This window comes from Pseudophryne corroboree, chromosome 4, assembly GCF_028390025.1.
Source record: "Pseudophryne corroboree isolate aPseCor3 chromosome 4, aPseCor3.hap2, whole genome shotgun sequence".
NCBI classification, from domain to species: domain Eukaryota; kingdom Metazoa; phylum Chordata; class Amphibia; order Anura; family Myobatrachidae; genus Pseudophryne; species Pseudophryne corroboree.
The window spans coordinates 889810494-889834425 of NC_086447.1; the positions used below are offsets into that span (position 1 = coordinate 889810494).

The following is a 23932-nucleotide window of genomic DNA, read 5'->3' on the forward strand; positions in this document are numbered from 1 at the left end:
AACACAATTGTACACAAACATGCATTAGGCCCAGTGCCTGTGGGCTGCTTTTAGTTCAAAGTACTTGGACAGGGAAAGATACTTCCCCAGTCTGTCCCTGCATATATTAATAGAGGTTATTCTAGCGACCACTAAGCCCTAGAAGCATAGTTTGAATGTTGGGTGACCTGGCTCCACTCCTACCACTATGGTCCACCATCTTTGTTATTTATATGACTGCATTTTATATTGGTTACTAGAATATGCTCTGTATTGTATATCAGTTGCTAGAAAGCTCACTATATTGTATATTAGTCCTAGAATGCTCACTGTATTGTATATCGGTCACTAGGGTGTTCACTTTTATGGTATCTAGTTGTGCAGTGCTCACTAGGGTGCTCTCTGTATTGTATCTAGTGGTATAGTGCTCTCTAGGTTGCTCTCTGTATTGTATCTAGTGGTATAGTGCTCTCTAGGTTGCTCTCTGTATTGTATCTAGTGGTGTAGTGCTCACTAGGTTGCTCTCTATTGTATCTAGTGGTGTAGTGCTCACTAGGGTACATTCTGTATTGTATACAGCTTACTAGGAGGGGGCCTTCCTATTTTAAGCCCACTTCACCAGGGAATGGATGCTCTCCTGCAGCACGTTCTCTGAGTATAGGCTAATATGGATCAGAAGCAGCTAATCTCTCACGAGCAGGGCCCTCTTCCTCATGTGATTTTCCTTCTCGTACTCAAACTATCGTCTACTCCAGAGGTTCTCAAACACGGTCCTCAAGGCACCCCAACGGTCCAGGTTTTAAGGTTTTCCATGCTTGGCCACAGGTGACTTAATTAGCACCTCAGTAAATTTGATTTAACCATCTGTGCTGAGACATGGATATACCCAGTGCCGTTTCTAGGGGCGGGCGAGCCGTGCAACTGCACGGGGCGCCCGCCGCGGCACTATGTTACTCCTTCTCGCCTCTCCCGAGCGCTCCTGCTCGGGGGGCGGAGTTTCGCGGAATGACGCGTTGCGTCGTGACGTCACGACGCAAACGCGTCATTCCGCAAAGCCCCGCCCCCCGAGCAGGAGCGCTCGGGAGAGGCGAGAAGGAGAAGCAAGAAGAAGGAGGAGGCGGCCGGCGCGAGGGACGTGAGGCGGCGGGACCGAAGAGCGGGAAGACGTAAGTATTCTCTCTCTCCCCCCCCCCTCTCCCCCTTCCTTCTCCTCAGCTTGAAACCTGCCTGCCGCTGCCGCACTGTGTAAAATGGGGGCACCTGCTTATGGGGATACCTGCCTGCCACACTGTGTAATATGGGGGCACCTGCCTATGGGGATACCTGCCTGCCACACTGTGTAATATGGGGGCACCTGCCTATGGCATGGCCGGATTAACAATGGGGCGGATGGAGCTGCAGCTCCAAGCCCCCCATTGAAAATAGGCCCACAGACCTCCCTGCAGTGCAGGCAGTAGCCAGTGCTGTCAGGAAAAAAACATTTCCTGTCAGCACATACATCAGCTCACTCACCTCCGGCTGCCCATTCACCCCCATCCCAAACTGGTCAGCCTGTGTCCTGACCGCTTTGTATTGCAAGGGGTGGGGCTTCGGATGGGCAAGGGGGGCGGGACTTCGGACGGGCAAGGGGGTGGAGCCACGTAAATAGTTACGAGACAGCGGCCTCCTGTCAAGACCCTGCCCCTCTTTCATGAGACATGTTATTGTTGGAAAGCTGCAGCAGGAAAGGTATGCTGCAGCAAAAGCAATTATGTTTTGATGGGCGAGGGGGCGGGACTTCGGACGGGCAAGGGGGCGGAGCCACGTAAATAGTTACGAGACAGCAGCCTCCTGTCAAGACCCTGCCCCTCTTTCATGAGGCATGTTATTGTTGGAAAGCTGCAGCAGGAAAGGTATGCTGCAGCAAAAGCAATTATGTTTTGATGGGCGAGGGGGCGGGGCTTCGGATGGGCATGGGGGCGGAGCCTCGGAGATATCTTGACAGGAGGGTCTTGACAGGAGGCTGCTGTCTTTTAGGAGAGCTGGGTCCCTGGATGTCAGAGCTGAGGGGGCATGCAAACCATGTGAGTAGCAGCCCACACCAGGCCCCGAGGTCTGCTATGTAAGTGGTGTCTATGTCAGTAAGTTTTGAAGGGGAAGGGGGGGGGATGTGTGTGTGTCGCTAAGTAAGTAGTGTCAGTGTCAGTAGGTTTTGCGTGTGTGTGTGTGTGTGTGTGTGTGTGTCAGTAAGTAGTGTCAGTAAGTTTTGCATTGTGTCTGTGTCAGTAAATTTTGCATTTTGTGTGTGTCTGTGTAAGTTTTGTGTTGTGTCGTGTGTGTCAATATGTTTTGCGTTGTGTGTGTGTGTTAGTCAGTCCTGCAAGTATGGCAGTACGCTCCGATATGGCGTACCATTAAGAATGTGTCCGTCAGTACGCCATACCCCCGCCACACTGTAAAACACCACCACCAAGCTCATAGATCTTGCTCGGAGGCGCCGCCAGCACCTACTTCCTTTTCCAGGAAAAGGACTGCTGGGAGCATGAAGGTGATGTCATCACCATCCCGCACCTGGCAGACTGGCAGAGAAAAAGTGACGATGGGGTGCTGGGCCAGCAGTGTGTGGGTGGTATTCAGTATACCAGTTGTTGGGATCCCAGCGCACAGTATACCGGCGCCGGAATCCCGGCAACCGGCATACCGACACCTTTTCTCCCTTTTGGGGGTCCACGAACCCCCTGGAGGGAGGATAGCGTGGCGCTTAGGCGCGCCACTGAGCCCGCAAGGGGCTCATTTGCGCTCACTTTGCTGTCGGGAAGCCGGCAGTCTGGATCCCGGCGCCGGTATGCTGGCCGCCGGGAACTCATACTACACCCCGGTGAGTAACTCTAATGGTCGGGACCCCTCCCCACAAGTACAATGAGGCGGCACTACCAAGTTTTGCTGGTGCAGTAAGATTTATTGATCCAGAATCTTACTAAATAAATCTTACTGCACCAGCAAGACTCGGGAGTGCTGCCTCATTGTACTCTGTCCACAGCTTGAAAAACGGAAGGAGGGCACTGGAGCAAATATTCACATCATAACAGGATGAGTGCTGGGTACACAGCTTATATATCATATTTTTTATTCTATAACAAGTGTCACATCCTGCTGTCCTTGTCTCTGTAGTCCGCAGGGACAGGGGGTGTCTGTGCCATGGATTCACATAATATATAACCACTTCACCTAGTGTCACATGGTAACATCCCTTAATGACACGTGACCACGCCCACGGCATGCAGGCACATTACCACTGAGAAAAAAATGCTGTGTGCACCACAGGTGTCAGTAAGAAGTGTCTGTCAGTAAGTAGTGTTTGTGTCAGTACATTTTGCATGGTGTCTGTGTCAGTAAGTTTTGTGTGTGTCAGTAAGTAGCGTTTGTCAGTAGGTTTTGTACTGTGTGTGTGTGTCAGTAAGTAGTGTCTGTCAGTAAGTGGTGGGTGTCTGTGTCAGTAATACCCCTTTCACACCGCAAAAATAACCTGGTATAGACTGGGTATATTGCTGGGTCGACACGTCCCGATGTGTGTTGTGAAAGGGGTCATGGGCGAATTCTGGATTGCCTGACCCAGTAATTCAACCCGGGAATAAAGAAGGGTTGTTCTCGGGTTAAATACCAGGGGGGAGATGTACTAAGCCTGAAAAGTGATAAATATCACTGTGATAAAGCACCAGCCAATCGGCTCCTAACTGCCATGTTACAGGCTGTGTTTGAAAAATGACAGTTAGGAGCCGATTGGCTGGTACTTTATCACTGTGATATTTATCACTTTTCAGGCTTAGTACATCTGGCCCCAGGTCCGGTGCAGTGTGAACGGATCACCCAGGTCGATGCAACCCGGGACCCGTTCACTGCATAGGTATGATCTCATCTCCCAGCGCCGCCTCCGCACCTGATGCCGACTCCATCTCCGCCCACAGATGGCAACCCGAACCGGCAAATTGCCGGGTCGGGTTGGCGGTGTGTAGGGTCAAATGCCGGGTCCCACCCAGGAATGGACCCATTTCCAATTCCCAGGTGGGACCTGGCATTGTGATGGGAGAGCGGTATAAGTATTGTGTTGTGTGTGTGTCAGTAAGTAATGTCTGTGTCAGTAAGTTTATCTGTGTTGTGCGTGTGTGTCAGTCAGTAATATCTATCAGTAAGTGTCTGTGTCGGTAAGTTTTGTGTTGTGAGTGTGTGTGTTAGTAAATAGTGTCTGTCAGTAAATGGTGATTGTGTCAGTAAGCTTTGTGTTGTGTGTGTGTGTGTGTGTGTGTGTGTGTGTGTGTGTGTCAGTAAGTAGTGTCTGTCAGTAAGTGGTGACTGTGTCACTCACATGGCATAGGCCACACCCCCTATTTAGACCACACCCACACCACACTGATCACACACCCACATCACTAGTCACACCACCGCAGCGCTTGTCACACCTCCTGCCGAGGCACACAATAGGCCCTTCCTAAATTTCAGCTCCAGGCCCATATGGACCTTAATCTGGCACTGGCCTATGGGGATACCTGCCTGCCACACTGTGTAATATGGGGGCACCTGCCTATGGGGATACCTGCCTGCCACACTGTGTAATATGGGGGCACCTGCCTATGGGGATACCTGCCTGCCACACTGTGTAATATGGGGGCACCTGCCTATGGGGATACCTGCCTGCCACACTGTGTAATATGGGGGCACCTGCCTGCGTACTGTGTAATATGGGGGCACCTGCCTGCGTACTGTGTAATATGGGGGCATCTGCCTGCGTACTGTGTAATATGGGGGCACCTGCCTGCGTACTGTGTAATATGGGGGCACCTGCCTGCCACACTGTGTAATATGGGGGCACCTGCCTGCGTACTGTGTAATATGGGGCACCTGCCTGCCACACTGTGTAATATGGGGGCACCTGCCTGCGTACTGTGTAATATGGGGGCACCTGCCTGCCACACTGTGTAATATGGGGGCACCTGCCTGCCACACTGTGTAATATGGGGGCACCTGCCTGCGTACTGTGTAATATGGGGGCACCTGCCTGCGTACTGTGTAAAATGGGGATATCTGCCTGCCGTGCTGTGTAAAATGGGGATATCTGCCTGCCGTGCTGTGTAAAATGGGGATATCTGCCTGCCGTGCTGTGTAAAATGGGGATACCTGCCTGCTGTACTTTGTAAAATGGGGATACCTGCCTGCGTACTGTGTAAAATGGGGGCACCTGCCTGCGTACTGTGTAAAATGGGGATACCTGCCTGCGTACTGTGTAAAATGGGGATACCAGCCTTCCGCGCTGTGTAAAATGGGGACACCTGGCTGCCGCGCTGTGTAAAATGGGGACACCTGCCTGCCGCGCTGTGTAATATGGGGACACTTGCCTGCTGTAATGTGTAAAAAGGGGACTTTTTTATTTTTATTTTTTCCCCACTGTGGTGGGTGTGATGATATCAGATGAGGCCATGCCCACTTTAATGAGACCACGCCCATTTTAATCAGGCCACACACCCTTGTCGGGAGCGCGCGCGCCTACGGCGCGCGCATGCTTTTTCTTTTTTTGACTAATTTGGGGGTGGGGGGGGGGCACACTTTTTTTTTTTTTTTTTAGAGCAATAGGGGGGGGGGGGCGCATTTTGAAATCTCGCACTGGGAGCCAAATTGTCTAGAAACGGCCCTGGATATACCTAAAACCTGGTCAGTTGGGGTGGCTTGAGGACCGTGTTTGAGAGCCTCTGGTCTACTCCATACTTCCTTCGGCTGCACCAATTTCCTGAGTTTTCTGCCATCCTGATACTTACTGCAATTCAGTGTCGTCTGCTTATGCAGATATGTTTATATAACCTGTACTTGTCCTGTATTGTCTTGAACTGTAAGTCACTGTTTTCTTGGTTTGCCTACATGTACTCTGTAATTGGGCGCTGCGGATCCCTTGTGGAGCCATATAAATAAAGATTACTACTAATAAAAATGAAGTAGAAATGGAAGATCTCACTTTTGCTAGATAAACACCAGCAAAAATCTTCAATCCACCAGTAAGTCATCCCACACTACTCCAATGTTTAAAGTAACAGACCAAGGACTTCCAGCTAGAGATGTGCACTTGAAATTTTTCGGGTTTTGTGTTTTGGTCTTGGGTTCGGTTCCGCGGCCGTGTTTTGGGTTCGACCGCGTTTTGGCAAAACCTCACCAAATTTTTTTTGTCGGATTCGGGTGTGTTTTGGATTCGGGTGTTTTTTTTAAAAAACACTAAAAAACAGCTTAAATCATAGAATTTGGGGGTCATTTTGATCCCAAAGTATTATTAACCTCAAAAACCATAATTTCCACTCATTTTCAGTCTATTCTGAATACCTCACACCTCACAATATTATTTTTAGTCCTAAAATTTGCACCTAGGTCGCTGGATGACTAAGCTAAGCGACCCTAGTGGTCGACACAAACACCGTGCCCATCTAGGAGTGGCACTGCAGTGTCACGCAGGATGGCCCTTCCAAAAAACACTCCCCAAACAGCACATGACGCAAAGAAAAAAAGAGGCGCAATGAGGTAGCTGTGTGAGTAAGATAAGCGACCCTAGTGGCCGACACAAACACCGTGCCCATCTAGGAGTGGCACTGCAGTGTCACGCAGGATGGCCCTTCCAAAAAACCCTCCCCAAACAGCACATGACGCAAAGAAAAAAAGAGGCGCAATGAGGTAGCTGTGTGAGTAAGATAAGCGACCCTAGTGGCCGACACAAACACCGTGCCCATCTAGGAGTGGCACTGCAGTGTCACGCAGGATGGCCCTTCCAAAAAACCCTCCCCAAACAGCACATGACGCAAAGAAAAAAAGAGGCGCAATGAGGTAGCTGTGTGAGTAAGATAAGCGACCCTAGTGGCCGACACAAACACCGTGCCCATCTAGGAGTGGCACTGCAGTGTCACGCAGGATGGCCCTTCCAAAAAACCCTCCCCAAACAGCACATGACGCAAAGAAAAAAAGAGGCGCAATGAGGTAGCTGTGTGAGTAAGATAAGCGACCCTAGTGGCCGACACAAACACCGGGCCCATCTAGGAGTGGCACTGCAGTGTCACGCAGGATGGCCCTTCCAAAAAACCCTCCCCAAACAGCACATGACGCAAAGAAAAAAAGAGGCGCAATGAGGTAGCTGTGTGAGTAAGATAAGCGACCCTAGTGGCCGACACAAACACCGGGCCCATCTAGGAGTGGCACTGCAGTGTCACGCAGGATGGCCCTTCCAAAAAACACTCCCCAAACAGCACATGACGCAAAGAAAAAAAGAGGCGCAATGAGGTAGCTGTGTGAGTAAGATAAGCGACCCTAGTGGCCGACACAAACACCGGGCCCATCTAGGAGTGGCACTGCAGTGTCACGCAGGATGGCCCTTCCAAAAAACCCTCCCCAAACAGCACATGACGCAAAGAAAAAAAGAGGCGCAATGAGGTAGCTGTGTGAGTAAGATAAGCGACCCTAGTGGCCGACACAAACACCGGGCCCATCTAGGAGTGGCACTGCAGTGTCACGCAGGATGGCCCTTCCAAAAAACCCTCCCCAAACAGCACATGACGCAAAGAAAAAAAGAGGCGCAATGAGGTAGCTGTGTGAGTAAGATAAGCGACCCTAGTGGCCGACACAAACACCGTGCCCATCTAGGAGTGGCACTGCAGTGTCACGCAGGATGGCCCTTCCAAAAAACCCTCCCCAAACAGCACATGACGCAAAGAAAAAAAGAGGCGCAATGAGGTAGCTGTGTGAGTAAGATAAGCGACCCTAGTGGCCGACACAAACACCGGGCCCATCTAGGAGTGGCACTGCAGTGTCACGCAGGATGGCCCTTCCAAAAAACATTCCACAAACAGCACATGACGCAAAGAAAAATTAAAGAAAAAAGAGGTGCAAGATGGAATTGTCCTTGGGCCCTCCCACCCACCCTTATGTTGTATAAACAGGACATGCACACTTTAACCAACCCATCATTTCAGTGACAGGGTCTGCCACACGACTGTGACTGAAATGACGGGTTGGTTTGGAACCCCACCAAAAAAGAAGCAATTAATCTCTCCTTGCACAAACTGGCTCTACAGAGGCAAGATGTCCACCTCATCATCATCCTCCGATATATCACCGTGTACATCCCCCTCCTCACAGATTATCAATTCGTCCCCACTGGAATCCACCATCTCAGCTCCCTGTGTACTTTGTGGAGGCAATTGCTGCTGGTCAATGTCTCCACGGAGGAATTGATTATAATTCATTTTAATGAACATCATCTTCTCCACATTTTCTGGATGTAACCTCGTACGCCGATTGCTGACAAGGTGAGCGGCGGCACTAAACACTCTTTCGGAGTACACACTTGTGGGAGGGCAACTTAGGTAGAATAAAGCCAGTTTGTGCAAGGGCCTCCAAATTGCCTCTTTTTCCTGCCAGTATAAGTACGGACTGTGTGACGTGCCTACTTGGATGCGGTCACTCATATAATCCTCCACCATTCTTTCAATGGTGAGAGAATCATATGCAGTGACAGTAGACGACATGTCCGTAATCGTTGTCAGGTCCTTCAGTCCGGACCAGATGTCAGCATCAGCAGTCGCTCCAGACTGCCCCGCATCACCGCCAGCGGGTGGGCTCGGAATTCTGAGCCTTTTCCTCGCACCCCCAGTTGCGGGAGAATGTGAAGGAGGAGATGTTGACAGGTCGCGTTTCGCTTGACTTGACAATTTTGTCACCAGCAGGTCTTTGAACCCCAGCAGACTTGTATCTGCCGGAAAGAGAGATCCAAGGTAGTTTTTAAATCTAGGATCGAGCACGGTGGCCAAAATGTAGTGCTCTGATTTCAACAGATTGACCACCCGTGAATCCTTGTTAAGCGAATTAAGGGCTCCATCCACAAGTCCCACATGCCTAGCGGAATCGCTCCGTGTTAGCTCCTCCTTCAATGTCTCCAGCTTCTTCTGCAAAAGCCTGATGAGGGGAATGACCTGACTCAGGCTGGCAGTGTCTGAACTGACTTCACGTGTGGCAAGTTCAAAGGGCATCAGAACCTTGCACAACGTTGAAATCATTCTCCACTGCGCTTGAGACAGGTGCATTCCACCTCCTATATCGTGCTCAATTGTATAGGCTTGAATGGCCTTTTGCTGCTCCTCCAACCTCTGAAGCATATAGAGGGTTGAATTCCACCTCGTTACCACTTCTTGCTTCAGATGATGGCAGGGCAGGTTCAGTAGTTTTTGGTGGTGCTCCAGTCTTCTGTACGTGGTGCCTGTACGCCGAAAGTGTCCCGCAATTCTTCTGGCCACCGACAGCATCTCTTGCACGCCCCTGTCGTTTTTTTAAAAATTCTGCACCACCAAATTCAAGGTATGTGCAAAACATGGGACGTGCTGGAATTTGCCCATATTTAATGCACACACAATATTGCTGGCGTTGTCCGATGCCACAAATCCACAGGAGAGTCCAATTGGGGTAAGCCATTCCGCGATGATCTTCCTCAGTTGCCGTAAGAGGTTTTCAGCTGTGTGCGTATTCTGGAAAGCGGTGATACAAAGCGTAGCCTGCCTAGGAAAGAGTTGGCGTTTGCGAGATGCTGCTACTGGTGCCACCGCTGCTGTTCTTGCGGCGGGAGTCCATACATCTACCCAGTGGGCTGTCACAGTCATATAGTCCTGACCCTGCCCTGCTCCACTTGTCCACATGTCCGTGGTTAAGTGGACATTGGGTACAACTGCATTTTTTAGGACACTGGTGAGTCTTTTTCTGACGTCCGTGTACATTCTCGGTATCGCCTGCCTAGAGAAGTGGAACCTAGATGGTATTTGGTAACGGGGGCACACTGCCTCAATAAATTGTCTAGTTCCCTGTGAACTAACGGCGGATACCGGACGCACGTCTAACACCAACATAGTTGTCAAGGCCTCAGTTATCCGCTTTGCAGCAGGATGACTGCTGTGATATTTCATCTTCCTCGCAAAGGACTGTTGGACAGTCAATTGCTTACTGGAAGTAGTACAAGTGGGCTTACGACTTCCCCTCTGGGATGACGATCGACTCCCAGCAGCAACAACAGCAGCGCCAGCAGCAGAAGGCATTACACTCAAGGATGCATCGGAGGAATCCCAGGCAGGAGAGGACTCGTCAGAATTGCCAGTGACATGGCCTGCAGGACTATTGGCATTCCTGGGTAAGGAGGAAATTGACACTGAGGGAGTTGGTGGGGTGGTTTGCGTGAGCTTGGTTACAAGAGGAAGGGATTTACTGGTCAGTGGACTGCTTCCGCTGTCACCCAAAGTTTTTGAACTTGTCACTGACTTATTATGAATGCGCTGCAGGTGACGTATAAGGGAGGATGTTCCGAGGTGGTTAACGTCCTTACCCCTACTTATTACAGCTTGACAAAGGCAACACACGGCTTGACAAATGTTGTCCGCATTTCTGGTGAAATACTTCCACACCGAAGAGCTGATTTTTTTTTGTATTTTGACCAGGCATGTCAATGGCCCTATTCCTCCCGCGGACAACAGGTGTCTCCCCGGGTGCCTGACTTAAACAAACCACCTCACCGTCAGAATCCTCCTGGTCAATTTCCTCCCCAGCGCCAGCAACACCCATATCCTCCTCATCCTGGTGTACTTCAACACTGACATCTTCAATCTGACTATCAGGAACTGGACTGCGGGTGCTCCTTCCAGCACTTGCAGGGGGCGTGCAAATGGTGGAAGGCGCATGCTCTTCACGTCCAGTGTTGGGAAGGTCAGGCATCGCAACCGACACAATTGGACTCTCCTTGTGGATTTGGGATTTCGAAGAACGCACAGTTCTTTGCGGTGCTTTTGCCAGCTTGAGTCTTTTCAGTTTTCTAGCGAGAGAATGAGTGCTTCCATCCTCATGTGAAGCTGAACCACTAGCCATGAACATAGGCCAGGGCCTCAGCCGTTCCTTGCCACTCCGTGTGGTAAATGGCATATTGGCAAGTTTACGCTTCTCCTCCGACAATTTTATTTTAGGTTTTGGAGTCCTTTTTTTACTGATATTTGGTGTTTTGGATTTGACATGCTCTGTACTATGACATTGGGCATCGGCCTTGGCAGACGACGTTGCTGGCATTTCATCGTCTCGGCCATGACTAGTGGCAGCAGCTTCAGCACGAGGTGGAAGTGGATCTTGATCTTTCCCTAATTTTGGAACCTCAACATTTTTGTTCTCCATATTTTAATAGGCACAACTAAAAGGCACCTCAGGTAAACAATGGAGATGGATGGATACTAGTATACTTATGGATGGACTGCCGAGTGCCGACACAGAGGTAGCTACAGCCGTGGACTACCGTACTGTGTCTGCTGCTAATATAGACTGGATGATAATGAGATGAAATCAATATATATATATGTATGTATGTATATATAATATCACTAGTACTGCAGCCGGACAGGTAGATAATATATTTATTAGGTAATGATGACTGATGACGGACCTGCTGGACACTGTCAGCTCAGCAGCACCGCAGACTGCTACAGTAAGCTACTATACTATAGTAGTATGTACAAAGAAGAAAGAAAAAAAAAAACACGGGTAGGTGGTATACAATTATGGATGGACTGCCGAGTGCCGACACAGAGGTAGCTACAGCCGTGGACTACCGTACTGTGTCTGCTGCTAATATAGACTGGATGATAATGAGATGAAATCAATATATATATATGTATGTATATATAATATCACTAGTACTGCAGCCGGACAGGTAGATAATATATTTATTAGGTAATGATGACTGATGACGGACCTGCTGGACACTGTCAGCTCAGCAGCACCGCAGACTGCTACAGTAAGCTACTATACTATAGTAGTATGTACAAAGAAGAAAGAAAAAAAAAACCACGGGTAGGTGGTATACAATTATGGATGGACTGCCGAGTGCCGACACAGAGGTAGCTACAGCCGTGGACTAACGTACTGTGTCTGCTGCTAATATAGACTGGATGATTGATAATGAGATGAAATCAATATATATATGTATGTATATATAATATCACTAGTACTGCAGCCGGACAGGTAGATAATATATTTATTAGGTAATGATGACTGATGACGGACCTGCTGGACACTGTCAGCTCAGCAGCACCGCAGACTGCTACAGTAAGCTACTATACTATAGTAGTATGTACAAAGAAGAAAGAAAAAAAAAAACCACGGGTAGGTGGTATACAATTATGGATGGACTGCCGAGTGCCGACACAGAGGTAGCTACAGCCGTGGACTACCGTACTGTGTCTGCTGCTAATATAGACTGGATGATAATGAGATGAAATCAATATATATATATGTATGTATATATAATATCACTAGTACTGCAGCCGGACAGATAGATAATATATTTATTAGGTAATGATGACTGATGACGGACCTGCTGGACACTGTCAGCTCAGCAGCACCGCAGACTGCTACAGTAAGCTACTATACTATAGTAGTATGTACAAAGAAGAAAGAAAAAGAAAAAACCACGGGTAGGTGGTATACAATTATGGATGGACTGCCGAGTGCCGACACAGAGGTAGCTACAGCCGTGGACTAACGTACTGTGTCTGCTGCTAATATAGACTGGATGATTGATAATGAGATGAAATCAATATATATATATATGTATGTATATATAATATCACTAGTACTGCAGCCGGACAGGTAGATAATATATTTATTAGGTAATGATGACTGATGACGGACCTGCTGGACACTGTCAGCTCAGCAGCACCGCAGACTGCTACAGTAAGCTACTATACTATAGTAGTATGTACAAAGAAGAAAGGGAAAAAAAAAACCACGGGTAGGTGGTATACAATTATGGATGGACTGCCGAGTGCCGACACAGAGGTAGCTACAGCCGTGGACTAACGTACTGTGTCTGCTGCTAATATAGACTGGATGATTGATAATGAGATGAAATCAATATATATATGTATGTATATATAATATCACTAGTGCTGCAGCCGGACAGGTAGATAATATATTTATTAGGTAATGATGACTGATGACGGACCTGCTGGACACTGTCAGCTCAGCAGCACCGCAGACTGCTACAGTAAGCTACTATACTCTATAGTAGTATGTACAAAGAAGAAAGAAAAAAAAAAACCACGGGTAGGTGGTATACAATTATGGATGGACTGCCGAGTGCCGACACAGAGGTAGCTACAGCCGTGGACTAACGTACTGTGTCTGCTGCTAATATAGAGTCTAGACTGGATGATAAATTATTGATAATGAGATGAAATCAATATAATATCACTAGTACTGCAGCCGGACAGGTACTATATATATTTATTATGTAATGACTGATGACGGACCTGCTGGACACTGTCAGGTCAGCACAGCACCGCAGACTGCTACAGTAAGCTACTATAGTAGTATGTATAAAGAAGAATGAAAAAAAAAAAAAACCACGGGTAGGTGGTATACAATATTATATATATATATATATTATATACAATTATATATATATATATATATATATATATTAAACTGGTGGTGATTGATTATTAAACTGGTGGTCACTTCAGGTCACGTTGCAACTTGCAACTAGTACTCCGAGGCCTAAGCAGACAATCACAAAATATATTATTATACTGGTGGTCAGTGTGGTCACAACAATGGCAGTGTGGCACTGACTCTGGCAGCAAAAGTGTGCACTGTACGTTATATGTACTCCTGAGTCCTGCTCTCAGACTCTAACTGCTCCCCACTGTCAGTGTCTCCCCCACAAGTCAGATAATACACTTACAGTCACACTATCTATTATCTAATCTATAAATATCACTTCAGCAAGTAGTATAGTAGTATACAGTATAGTAGTACTCCTCCTAATAATGCTCCCCAAAATACTGTGTCTCTCTCTTCTCTAAACGGAGAGGACGCCAGCCACGTCCTCTCCCTATGACTCTCAATGCACGTGTGAAAATGGCGGCGACGCGCGGCTCCTTATATAGAATCCGAGTCTCGCGATAGAATCCGAGCCTCGCGAGAATCCGACAGCGTGATGATGACGTTCGGGCGCGCTCGGGTTAGCCGAGCAAGGCGGGAAGATCCGAGCCTGCTCGGACCCGTGTAAAAAACCTGAAGTTCGGGCGGGTTCGGATTCAGAGGAACCGAACCCGCTCATCTCTACTTCCAGCCCCGCCCCAACAGAGATAGCTGCAGCTAGATGCTGCTCCTGAAAAACCATAGCTGCTCCTCTGCCTACTGGCTCCCTAAAACCAGAATATGGCCACCACCAGTGAGGGGAACATCCCAGTAGTAGATAGAGAGGTTTTTAACTTCTCCCATGCCCAGCAAACAGCAGCACCAGCGTCAGGAGCGGGACACTCACAGTCCCAAGATGGCAGCTGCAACCCATAAGCAGTCTCATTGTTCAGCTCCCTCTTCTCTTTTGACATAATAAAACAGATTAAAAAAATTAAAAAAAGTAACAGACCAGGATCATTTACCCACTGCACCTTCTACAAACAATCTTTATTTTCTCAGGGCAGTCTCATGTAGCACAGGAGGCCACAAACATGGCCCGACCCAAACTGCCATGCATTGAGAAGATTAGGTTTTGGATTATGTGGATTTTCCAAATTTGCTATAATCCACTCTAAAATAGCTCACATTCTGATATTGTGTATCCAGAACACGGACATATTCATAAGAGAAACTTACTTACAGTAGCCCTTACTTCTGCCTAGGGTGAACACCCTTCTGCAGTAACCCTATAGATCTCCTGTTGCATGGAGATATGATGGCTGTTCACCAAGCTGATGGAGCAATGGGGTCAGGCGGTCTACATGGAAACATTTTCTCTTCCTAGCTCGTTTTCTGAGTCTAGGACGCAGCCAGCGCTGCACAATTACAGGTTACAGCTAGACCTTTATATAATTACCGGACGTTCTGGAAAATCACTGTCATTTCATGCATCTCCTAGGTGTCCTCAAAGTCAACTCACAATAAGACAAATCCTTAAACGTCACAACAGTAAGCAAACAACAAAGATGTATGTATAGACTAATAAAATTGATAGTGCACACAGAGCCTATTGCAAAGAATAGCACAAAGGTATAAACAGAGTAACACAACAGAATAAATATGAATGATGTACAGTAGGTTAAAACACAATGGACTAAGATACACAAATTCACAAACAAATGTCTGAATTGAGTCTTTCCTGCTGTCCTGGACCCAACAGGTTTTTACTTTTGGCCAGATGGCTAGGAAGTCCCATTCATAGCAGTTCTTAAAAGATAGTAATGGAGAATGGGTGAATGAATAAGGTTAGGGGTGTTTTGGGGAAATCTGCCTTTGTTGTCCCAATTCCCCGACTCCAAAAGTTGTACATTTTTTTACTGGCAAATAATACCTGGGAATCTTTTACTCTGACATACTTCCCTCTGCCTGGGAACTTTATATACTTGTAACACCCCAGGGTTGGCAGGTATGTCTAAGTGGTTGAGAGAGGTATCACAGGTGTTAGGTGGCTATGTGATGGACCTTTCCCATGAAATGTTGCTCACCGTATCTTGGGCCTAAATCAGACTGGAGCGCTGCAGTGGCAGTGATCACTGCGCGTGCGTACCAAGGGAACTAAATTTAGCACATCTACGATCAGATCTGAATCACCCCCCTTGTCCTTCAGTACTGTATTCAGAGAGGTAGGATAGATTGATATACGAAACAGGAGTGAGTCATCAATTCCAACAGGATGTCTTTTATTGAGCTGCAATGAACTCTGGATTGAATATGATGATTAAATGCCATTAAATTTGGATATTCACAAAAAAGAAAAATTACGAGTGCAAAAGATGAACAAAGAGAAGACAGTTGGCTATAGTTCACACTACAAAGGAGCATTCAATAAACAAAAGACACTTTATTGGAATTACAGACGAAAGGCAGAATATCATTAGAATCACAGATGAACATATTAATTAGAATCCTACTGGCATAAAATAATAGAATTCATAATGTGGTGATGAGGAGAGTGATGCAAAATACAATTAGCAATAATCAACACTAACTTTTTAGCTTTCCCTAGCCAAGTTATGTCAATCTTCAACGACAATTAACGTTGGAGCTCAGGTAGAGGTCTTCTGTGCCACAGTATGGCACTGGGGAATTGGCACACAAATGAAAGGGGTAATTCTGGATGAATTGTTCATAGTTCTATTCAAAGAGGATGTAACTAGCGAAGGAAAGGTAGTGTCTCTCCATAACAGATTCAATTTACTTAGCAATGGGGACTTTCCAATGCAGCAAACTCTGTCTCTTTGCATGCTTACAGGGCTGTACACAAACTTGTCACAACTCAGTCTCTTAAAATAAATGTCCATACTTGCGCTGATACCACAATGCAGTTTTACTGAATCACATAGTCTCACTGTGGTAGATGGAAGGGTTGCCTCAATAAACTCCATGCAGTGCGTAGCTGGCGGAATGATAGTGTTGCAGTGTCTAACTAAAGCAATGTGGCGTTATGCTGTCTGCACCCTTTACTTTTACAGTTATGGATAGGGGTCCCTTGGCCTGGAAATCGAGCTTGCCTGGGGCTTTTGTTGTTGGTATACTTTTGTACTCACTCAGACCCTCTTAAGCGGAGGTGTTCACTTGCTCAGCCAGTCCTTAATGGCTCCTTTCAGTTACAAGATAGCCGCGGTTCTCACCATGTCTGGCGGTGTCTAGTCTCCGGCTGTGGCATCTCAACATCCGCTCACCCGGCATTTGTCTTTCCAGCAGCACCCCGCTGTTCACACTCTGCAGCGATGCTCTCACTGCCCAGAGTACCGAGGCTATCACTTGGTTTCTCAGCTCCATGTTCACCCACCATTCCAAAACATCCACTCGCTCTGCACTGCTCAACCTTTTTTCCAAAAGGTTCCCTTCTCCAAGGCTAAACCTGTCCAATCAGCGCTCTGTATCTCTACCATGTGATTGGACCAGGGTCTCAACTTTAACTCCTGCTGTGGCGCGCTGTCCCCCTGTGTTGCAGCGGACCTGTGAGTCAGGTATTAAAGGGGCATATCAGGGTACAACATACTGTCCTCCACCTGGAAATCTATTACTCTGATATACTGCCCTCTGCCTGGAAATCTATTACTCTGATATACTGCCCTCCACCTGGAAATCTATTACTCTGATATACTGCCCTCTGCCTGGAAATCTATTACTATGAAATACTACCCTCTGCCTTGGAATCTATTACTCTAATATACTGCCGTCTGCCTTGGAATCTATTACTCTGATATACTGCCCTCTGCCTGGGAATCTATTACACTGATATACAGCCCTCCACCTGGGAATCTATTACTCTGGTATACTGCCCTCTGCCTAATAATCTATTACTCTGATATACTGCCCTCAGCCTGGGAATCTATTGCTCTGATATACCGCCCTCTGCCTAATAATCTATTACTCTGATATACTGCCCTCAGCCTGGGAATCTATTACTCTGATATACAGCCCTCTGCCAGGGAATCTATTACTCTGATATACTGCCCTCTGCCTGGGAACCTATTACTCTGATATACAGCCCTCTGCCTGGGAATCTATTACTCTGATATACAGCCCTCTGCCTGGGAATCTATTACTCTGATATACAGCCCTCTGCCTGGGAATCTATTACTCTGATATACAGCCCTCTGCCTGGGAATCTATTACTCTGATATACTGCTCTCTGTCTGGGAATCTATTACAGTGTTATGCCGCCCTCTGCCAGGGAATCTATTACTCTGATATACTACCCTTTGCCTGGGAATCTATTACTCTGATATACAGCGTTCTGCCTGGGAATCTATTACTCTGATATACTGTCCCCTGCCTGGAAATCTATTACAGTGCTATGCCGCAATCTGCCTGGTAATCTATTACACTGATATACTGCACTCCACCTGGGAATCTATTACTCTGATATGCTGCCCTCTGCCTGGGAATCTATTACAGTGATATACAGCCCTCTGCCTGGGAATCTATTACTCTGATATACTGCCGTCTGCTTGGGAATCTATTACAGTGATATACTGCCCTCTGCCTGGGAATCTATTACACTGATATACTGCCGTCTGCCGGGGAATCTATTACTCTGATATACAGCCCTCTGCCTGGGATCTATCACTCTGATATACTGCCCTCTGTCTGGGAATCTATTACTCTGATATACAGCCCTCTGCCTGGGAATCTATTACTCTACTATACTGCCCTCTGCCTATTAATCTATTACTCTGATATACTGCCCTCCGCCTGGGAATCTATTACTCTGATATACTGCCCTCCGCCTGGGAATCTATTACTTTGATATACTGCCCTCTGCCTGGGAATCTATTACAGTGATATGCTGCCCTCTGCCTGGGAATCTATAACTCTGATATACTGCCTTCTGCCTGGGAATCTATAACTCTGATATATACCCCCCTCTGCCTGGGAATCTATTACTCTGATATACAGCCCACTGCCTGGGAATCTATCACTCTGATATATTGCCCTCTGCCTGGGAATCTATTACACTGATATACTCACTGCCTTCTGTCTAGGAATCTATTACTCTGATATACTACCCTATGCCTTGGAATCTATTACAGTGATATACTGTCCTCTGTCTGGTAATCTATTACAGTGATATGTCGCCCTATGCCTGGGAATCTATTACTCTGATATACTGCCCTCTGCCTGGAAATCTATTACTATGAAATACTGCCCTCTGCCTTGGAATCTATTACTCTAATATACTGCCCTCTGCCTGGGAATCTATTACACTGATATACAGCCCTCCACCTGGGAATCTATTACTCTGATATACTGCCCTCTGCCTAATAAATCTATTACTCTGATATACTGCCCTCAGCCTGGGAATCTATTGCTCTGATATACTGCCCTCTGCCTAATAATCTATTACTCTGATATACTGCCCTCAGCCTGGGAATCTATTACTCTGATATACAGCCCTCTGCCAGGGAATCTATTACTCTGATATACAGCCCTCTGCCTGGGACTCTATTACTCTGATATACAGCCCTCTGCCTGGGAATCTATTACTCTGATATATACAGCCCTCTGCCTGGGAATCTATTACTCTGATATACAGCCCTCTGCCTGGGAATCTATTACTCTGATATACTGCCCTCTGCCTGGGAATCTATTACAGTGTTATGCCGCCCTCTGCCAGGGAATCTATTACTCTGATATACTACCCTCTGCCTGGGAATCTATTACTCTGATATACAGCGTTCTGCCTGGGAATCTATTACTCTGATATACTGTCCCCTGCCTGGAAATCTATTACAGTGTTATGCCGCAATCTGCCTGGTAATCTATTACACTGATATACTGCACTCCACCTGGGAATCTATTACTCTGATATGCTGCCCTCTGCCTGGGAATCTATTACAGTGATATACAGCCCTCTGCCTGGGAATCTATTGCTCTGATATACTACCGTCTGCCTGGGAATCTCTTACAGTGATATACTGCCCTCTGCCTGGGAATCTATTACACTGATATACTGCTGTCTGCCTGGGAATCTATTACTCTGATATACAGCCCTCTGCCTGGGATCTATCACTCTGAAATACTGCCCTCTACCTGGGAATCTATTACAGTGATACACTGCCCTCTGCCTGGGAATCTATTACAGTGATATACAGCCCTCTGCCTGGGAATCTATTACTCTGATATACTACCGTCTGCCTGGGAATCTATTACAGTGATATACTGCCCTCTGCCTGGGAATCTATTACTCTGATATGCTGTACAGCCCTGTGCTCTTGCATATACTGTATTACCCTGACATAGTGCCCTCTGCCTGGGAATCTATCACAGTGATATACAGCCCTCTGCCTGGGAATCTATCACAGTGATATACAGACCTCTGCCCGGGAATCTATTACATACTGTACAGTCCTTTGCTCTTGCATAAACTGTATTAGCTTGACATAGTGCCCTCTGCCCTGGAATATTTTACCCTTACATAGTGCCCTCTGCCCTGGAATATATTACCCTGGTATACTGCTAACTGAGGAAAATTTGTAATCTCCCTAAACCTTGGATTAAGACATTTTGGAGTCAGAGGTTGTTGTTCTTCTACAGTCTCTCATACTTTCTTACAAGGTTGTGTATAACTATCTTACATGCTGTATAAGCAGGGCTGGCCCAAGCCTACATTTTTTGATAGGCGGATATAGATTTTGGCACCCCTTGGTGTAAGAAACTGTCATATATTGACATAACTGTAATTTACTCGGGGTGTACAAATAATAATGTAACAATGACACAAAGGAATCTGTAGATCAAAGAAAAAAATAAAACACATGATTCACATGAAAAAAAACACAACCTTTTATTCATGTTACACCACAGTAGAGCCCCTTATACACATTACACCACAGTACAGCCGATTCTACATGTTACACCAGTGGTTTTCAAACTGTGTGCCGTTGCACCCTGGGGTGCCGCAAGGATTTTGCGGGGATGCCCCGGGTTGGTGGTCAAACAGCAAAACAAATTATTTATGGCCAAAGTGATTGTCAGCCACTAGCACTGGTTTTGCCTATCATAAAACATGTGGACAAACAGGAGCACATCTGTACACCACCACATAACTGAACCTAAGGATAACATATAAACACAATTTACTTAATTTTATTTATATTTTTTCAAATATATAAAAAATGAACTTTTATCCTACGGGTGCCGTGAAAAAAATGCTGATACTCTAGGGCACCGTGATTCAAGAAAGTTTGGGAACCACTGTATTACACTAAAGAAGAGCCACTTATACACATTATGCCATGGTAGAGCCCCTTAGCCACGTTACACCAAAGTAGAGCCACTATGGAAGTAGCACAAGAGAGGAGAAAAAGGATGAGAAAGAGAGAGACGGTAAGGATGAGAAAGAGAGATGAGGACGAGAGAGAGAGGACAACAGAGAGATAGGTGAGGGAGAGAGAGAGAGAGAGAGAGAGAGAGAGGTGAGGACGAGAGAGAGAGAGAACAAAAGAAAGAAAGCGGCAGAGAGGAAAGGGTAAGAGAGGTGGGAGAGAGAAATGAGGACAAGAGAGAGGACAGAGAGGTGAGAGTGAGAGAGAGAGAGAGAGAGGTGAGGATGAGGGAGAGAGAGGACAGGAGAGAGAGGGACACAGAGAGGTGAGGGTGAGAGAAAGGTGAGGATGAGAGAGGACAAAAGAAAGAAAGAGGCAGAGAGGCGAGTGTGAGAGGTGAGCACAAGAGACAGGTGAGAGAGAGATGAGGACAAGAGAGAGAGGACAGAGAGGTGAGAACGAGAGAGGCGAGGACGAGGGAGAGAGGCGAGAGAGAGAGAGTGGTGAGGACAAGAGAGAGAGGGGACAAGAGAAAGAGTGAGGCAGAGATGTGAGGATGAGAGAGAGGTGAGGACAAGAGGGAGAGAGGCCAAGAGAAAGAGAGAGGCAGAGATGTGAGGACGAGAGAGGTGACGAATAGGGAGAGAGAGGAGAGAGAGTGAGGTGAGGACGAGAGAGAGAGAGGATAAGAGAAAGAGAGAGGCAGAGATGTGAGGATGAGAGAGAGGTGAGGACAAGAGGGAGAGAGGCCAAGAGAAAGAGAAAGGCAGAGATGTAAGGACGAGAGAGGTGAGTATGAGAGAGAGAGAGAGAGGTGAGGGCGAGAGAGAGAGGTGAGGGCGGGAGAGAGAGGTGAGTGCGGGAGAGAGGGTGTGGGCGAGAGAGGGGTGTGGGCGAGAGAGAGGGGTGTGTGCGAGAGAGAGGAAGAGGTGAGTGAGAGACAGAAAGGTAAGAGAGAGACAGAAGTGAGGATGAGAGAGAGGTGAGGATGAGAGAGAGAGGGGCGAGACAGAGAGAGGTGAAGAGGAGAGAGAGAAAGAGGTGAGGGAGAGACAGAGAGAAAGAGGTGAGCGAGAGAGAGTCAGCCACTCACCCTGGCAGATCTCCTTTCCATGTTGATAGTGAGCTTTTCAAGGCTGCTCCTATCTCCCAGCAGTGCTGATGCTGCAGCTGGCCCTGCTACTAGGGGCTGGGATCCGGCACTGCCTGGGTGACGTGTCTCCTCATGACCAGGGGCTCAGGCAGGCTGCTGCAGATGGGGTTATTGTGGGCGGACGGCCATGTGTTGAGCGGCCACACGTCGTCACTCAACGCTACGGTGCTGCTCCTCCTCCTTCTCTCCCCTGCGGCTGTCCCTGCACTTCATGCACAAAGACAACTGACTTTGCCATGGCTGGGTGCGAGGAGCGGAGGACACAAAGACTCCCGGGAAGAGCGTGCACTAGACAAGGAGCAGATCAGGCCAAACCTGCCGCTCACTGAGCCCAGTGCCGCACTGTACACATTCACCGGCCGTTTGCAATCCATGCTTGCCTACCTGACCCTCTCCATGAGGGAGAAAATGCTCTGTTCCTGGACTTTCCTGGTAATGTATGATTGCCATCACCTGTGGTGAGCTAGTTAATTGATAAGAAAGGTGTTTCACCACAGGTGATGGCAATCATACATTACCAGGAAAGTCCAGGAACTAGTGATGTGCACCTGAAATTTTTCGGGTTTTGTGTTTTGGTTTTGGGTTCGGTTCCGTGGCCGTGTTTTGGGTTCTGACGCGTTTTGGCAAAACCTCACCGAATTTTTTTTGTCGGATTCGGGTGTGTTTTGGATTCGGGTGTTTTTTTCAAAAGACCCTAAAAAACAGCTTAAATCATAGAATTTGAGGGTCATTTTGATCCCATAGTATTATTAACCTCAATAACCATAATTTCCACTAATTTTCAGTCTATTCTGAACACCTCACACCTCACAATATTATTTTTAGTCCTAAAATTTGCACCAAGGTCGCTGGATGGCTAAGCTAAGCGACCCTAGTGGCCGACACAAACACCTGGCCCATCTAGGAGTGTCACTGCAGTGTCACGCAGGATGGCCCTTCAAAATAATACTCCCCAAACAGCACATGACGCAAAGAAAAAAAGAGGCTCAATGAGGTAGCTGTGTGACTAAGCTAAGCGACCCTAGTGGCCGACACAAGCACCTGGCCCATCTAGGAGTGGCACTGCAGTGTCACGCAGGATGGCCCTTCAAAAAAATACTCCCCAAACAGCACATGACGCAAAGAAAAAAAGAGGCGCAATGAGGTAGCTGTGTGACTAAGCTAAGCGACCCTAGTGGCCGACACAAACACCTGGCCCATCTAGGAGTGGCACTGCAGTGTCACGCAGGATGGCCCATCAAAAAAATACTCCACAAACAGCACATGACGCAAAGAAAAATGAAAGAAAAAAGAGGTGCAAGATGGAATTGTCCTTGGGCCCTCCCACCCACCCTTATGTTGTAAAAACAGGACATGCACACTTTAACGAACCCATCATTTCAGCGACAGGGTCTGCCACACGACTGTGACTGAAATGACTGGTTGGTTTGGGCCCCCACCAAAAAAGAAGCAATCAATCTCTCCTTGCACAAACTGGCTCTACGGAGGCAAGATGTCCACCTCATCATCATCGTCCGATTCATCACCCCTTTCACTGTGTACATCCCCCTCCTCACAGATTATTAATTCGTCCCCACTGGAATCCACCATCTCAGGTCCTCGTGTACTTTCTGGAGGCAATTGCTGCTGGTGAATGTCTCCATGGAGGAATTGATTATAATTCATTTTAATGAACATCATCTTCTCCACATTTTCTGGAAGTAACCTCGTACGCCGATTGCTGACAAGGTGAGCGGCGGCACTAAACACTCTTTCGGAGTACACACTGGAGGGAGGGCAACTTAGGTAGAATAAAGCCAGTTTGTGCAAGGGCCTCCAAATTGCCTCTTTTTCCTGCCAGTATACGTACGGACTGTCTGACGTGCCTACTTGGATGCGGTCACTCATATAATCCTCCACCATTCTTTCAATGGTGAGAGAATCATATGCAGTGACAGTAGATGACTTGTCAGTAATCGTTGGCAGGTCCTTCAGTCCG

General features: G+C 47.3%; 1 long non-coding RNA gene across 1 annotated transcript in view; it reads left to right on the forward strand.

The window, feature by feature from the left end:
* Positions 1-1848: 1848 nt before the first annotated feature.
* LOC134911864 (uncharacterized) overlaps positions 1849-23932 on the forward strand; it is an 81541-nt gene continuing 59457 nt past the window's right edge. Inside the window, exon 1 of the long non-coding RNA XR_010176913.1 lies at positions 1849-2080. This is a non-coding gene — a long non-coding RNA (uncharacterized LOC134911864). The remainder of the gene's footprint in view (positions 2081-23932) is intronic.